Consider the following 4,381-nt stretch of genomic DNA (forward strand, 5'->3'; position numbering starts at 1 on the left):
GGCTGAGAGTCTGTGGCCTTCTTTGGCCATGGCAACACCAAGGCCAGGTGCACGGCCACCTTCTCCCCATGACTCCGCAAAATCTTCTCCTTGAGTGTGTCTGTCCATGTGTCCAGTCATGTTGGATCAGGGCCCATACTAATGACTTCATTTTAGGTTGATTACCGCTGAAACGACTCTTTTCCAAAGATGGTCACATTCTGAGGTTGTGGGGGTGAGGCCTTCAATCTAAGTTGGGAGACAAGTAGATTCACAACACCATCTGTGACGGTTAATTTTATATGTCAACCTAATTAGGCCACTGTGACCAGATATTTGGTCCCACACCATTCTAGACGTTTCTCTGAAGGTATTTTTTTAGAGGAGACTAAATGTTTAAATCAGTAGACTTTGAGTAAAGCGATTTCTCTCTATCAAGGCCTTGGGAGAAAAAGACTGACCTCCCTAGAAAGAGAGGGTACTCTGCCTACAGACTACCTCTGGACTCAAACAGAAATCTTTCCCCGGATCTTCCAGCCTATCCTGGAAGATTTTGGACTGGTCAAGCCTCCACAATCATGTGAGCCAACTCCTTAAAATAAATTCTCTCTCTCTCTCTCTCTCTCTCTCTCTCTCTAAATATATATATATATCCACACAAATATATAAAAATATATACATATATATGTATATAGAGATAAATCTCTGTATATATGTGACATATATGCATATATTTGTATATCCATCTGTTTATATATACATATATAGATAGATCTATAGCTACCTATCTATATATATACACATATATGCATACATATATACACATACGTATATATATAGAAAGAGGGAGTTGGCTCTGATTCTCTGCTGTTTCTGTTTCTCTGGAGAACTCTGGAATACCCTAATAGCCCATCCAAGGATCTCTGTAACCACAGGTCCTCCCTTCGGCCCCAGGATTTGGCGATGGTGCCCACAGTTGTGGCACGGCTGGGGATGCCCCACCTGGACAGTGGAAAATGATGGAGCTGTCCCTCAACCTACCCCACTGATAGACAAACTTATCAGTCAACAATTGAACGAACATTTCTGAGCCTTCAGTTTTTATTATTTCCTTAGCAAAGGAAGGTTGACAGTTCAGTCTCAGCATGAATTGCTATAGGAGATGATGGGGAAGAAATGAGAAGAAATGTCTTAGCTTTACAAGATAACAGGGTGCTGGAAGTCTCCGTTCTATACAAGGAGTTAGAGCAGAATCCCTCTTTTCAAATAACGCACAAAGTTTTAAAATCTATCACATGGTTCCTTGCTTCCTTGCCTATTGCTGGGTAACAAACTGCTTCTGAATTTGGTGGCTTAAAATTGTAACCATGTTATTTGTCTCTGACTCTGAGGTCAGCAGTTCATGCTGGGCTCAGCGGGATGGCTTTCCTGCCTGATCCCTACGGGGGTCACTTACACAGCTTTTGCCACATCGGCAGGATTACTAGCTCAAGCGGCTAGAACACAAATGCTGTAGACCTTGTGGCTTAAACAACAGAACTTTATTTCTCACTGTTCTGGAGCCTTGGAAGTCCAAGATTAAGGTGCCAACCAATTCAGTTCCTGATGGGTCCCCTCTTCCTGGTTTGCAGAGGGAACCCCTTCCTGCTGTGTCCTCTCATGGCAGACCCAGAGATGATCGTCTCTTTCATGGTCTTCTTCTAAGGGCACTATTCTCATTCACAAGGGCCCCACCCTCATGACCTAATTACGTCCCAGAGGCCCTACCTTCTAATAGCATCACCCTGGGGGTTAGGCCTTCCACCTACGAATGGGTGGGAGGCACAAATATTCGGCCCACAGCACCAAGTCTAGATGTTTCAAGATGGCTTCACTCACACATCTGGCAGTAGGGACCGACTGTTGGCAACGCTTCCCTCTCCATTCAAGCTCTTCTTCTTCTTCTTTTTTTTTTTTAATTTTTTTCTAATGTTTTACTTATTTTTAGAGAGAGACAGAGTATGAGCAGGGGAGGGGTAGAAAGAGAGGGAGACAGAATCCAGGAAGCAGTCTCCAGGCTCTGAGCTGTCAGCACAGACCCTGACGCAGGGCTCGAACCCCATGAACCACAAGATCATGACTTGAGCCGAAGTCGGACTCTTAACCAACTGAGACATCCAGGCGCCCCTCAAGCTCTTCTTTTTAAGATCGTTAGCCACAGGGTGCCTGGGTGGCGCAGTTGGTTAAGCGTCCGACTTCAGCTCAGGTCACGATCTCACGGTCCGTGAGTTCGAGCCCCGCGTCGGGCTCTGGGCTGATGGCTCAGAGCCTGGAGCCTGCTTCCGATTCTGTGTCTCCCTCTCTCTCTGCCCCTCCCCCGTTCATGTTCTGTCTCAAAAACAAATAAACATTAAAAAAAAATAAGATAATTAGCCAACGCTTCCTTACCTGGTGGTTCTGGGCTCTAAGACGGGGACAGTGGAGGCTTCAAGGTCCCTTAAGGCCTAGGCTCAGAGGTCACCAGAACATCACTTTGATTGTATTCCTTTGGCCAAAGCAAGTTACAAAGGCTCCTATGTTCAAGGCAAGGAGGAACAGATGCCACCGCTTGGCAGGAGGTGGTGCAAAGTGACATTGCAAAAGGCTGTGTGTGCACTGATGTGAGGTTCCCCGACGGCCAACTTTGCAAACAACCTCCCACGTTCACTAAGCGAATCAAACTGGTGAATGCAAAGGGCGGGTTACATCTGGATACATCGGGGGAGGTGAGAGCACGATAGTGATCAGAGCCAGAGAGCAGAGGGGCATCTCGCACGTGCCAGGACATTGCCATTTATTACGTCGTTTGATTGAGAAGCCGGCATGGAAGTTTTCTGGACTCTGCCTGATTTAAAGGCTAGCCTATAAATTTTTTCCTATGAAATGAGTTAGTTGCCTCATCTCCGTAGCAGCACAGCCAGAAGCATCTGGCTGAGCCTGCTAACTTCTGTTCTTAGATTTTTCTTGGCAGAAATTAACTTTTTTTTCTTAAGAATATTTTTTTCTAGGGGCGCCTGGGTGGTTCAGTCGGTTGAGCGTCCGACTTCGGCTTAGGTCACAATCTCGAGATTCATGAGTTCAAGCCCCGCGTCGGGCTCTGTGCTGACAGCTCGGAGCCTGGAGCCTGCTTCAGATTCTGTGTCTCCCTCTCTCTCTGCCCCTCCCCACTTGTGCTCTCTCTCTCAAAAAATAAATAAATGTAAAAAAAAAAAATTAAAGAATATTTTTTTTCTTTTCTCTAGGCTGAGTCTTTGCGTTAGTACTGGGGATCCACAATTCATAAATTTGTTCCTCTTGGTTCATTGTTCCAAAATGAGACTTTTAATAGATTCCAAAGACTTAATAAGAGTGTTGCCTAGTCACATAATGAAGTTACTGTGCACGTGGCTGACAGGTAGTAATTTATTATTATCCTTGTCCCCGATAAGAGTCATGCCATGCACAGTGGGTGCCTAATAAATATTAGCTATAACAACACAAGCGATGGAAGAAAGTTTGTCCTTTGTGTCTCAACCAACCGTTCATAATACATCTTTCCATCACCACCGTGTCTATTTTCTGTTAATTTTATCAATTATATGTCGAGGGGAGCTATAGCCGGGTGTCTTTATTATTGTTAGTTTAAATGTCCTAATTTATCCCACCACCGTGTTTTGCTTAGCATAGCAAATCACAATATTTTTCTGTCCCTGCAGTGAAAGACTGCAGTAAGTTGATCTCGCTAACAAGAGATAATTATTAGCTTCCTCGAGAATGTTACCGTACGTGCATTGCTAAGCGTTCCAGGAGGATTCATATTTCTAGGAATTTTGGACAAGCTGAGGTGGCGGTCAAGAAAGATAGGACTATTTTAACATTTGTCCTGGCTCCATTTGCATAGCCATCATGGGTGATTTGTTAATGCCGCGTGCATTTCAGTCTGTGGTCACACGGAGAAGAAATGCGCCTCTGCCGATTCCAAAGTGAGAAGTAGACAAGTCAGAACACAGGACGACTCTGGCAGTCGCAGCGTTTGCATTCGGGAGCAACTTGCGTGCAGGGTGATGCTTTTCTGAAAAGTCGGCTACGATACGGCAGATTTGCCAGCAACGGCTCGTTGATGTACAAGGGTTTCGTCCTCACATTAGCGGAGCTATTCTGGCACTTGGAATTACACAGGTTTTTTTCTCTTCTTTTTTGGGAGGCTGGGGAGGGGGCTTATTTGTTTGTTTCTATTGTTGTTGGGTACAGGCAGGGGAAGGTGAAGGGGGTTGAAATTCAGCAGAGCATTGCTGATGGAGGTCAGTAAGGCTGGGAAGTTTTTGCCGAGCTAAGGATCCAAAGAACTGGAAACCTTCTGAAGTGTCCGAGCCTGTGCAAACATCGATTACACTAGACATCCTAA

Source organism: Felis catus, chromosome B1, assembly GCF_018350175.1.
Source record: "Felis catus isolate Fca126 chromosome B1, F.catus_Fca126_mat1.0, whole genome shotgun sequence".
Taxonomy (NCBI): Eukaryota; Metazoa; Chordata; class Mammalia; order Carnivora; family Felidae; genus Felis; species Felis catus.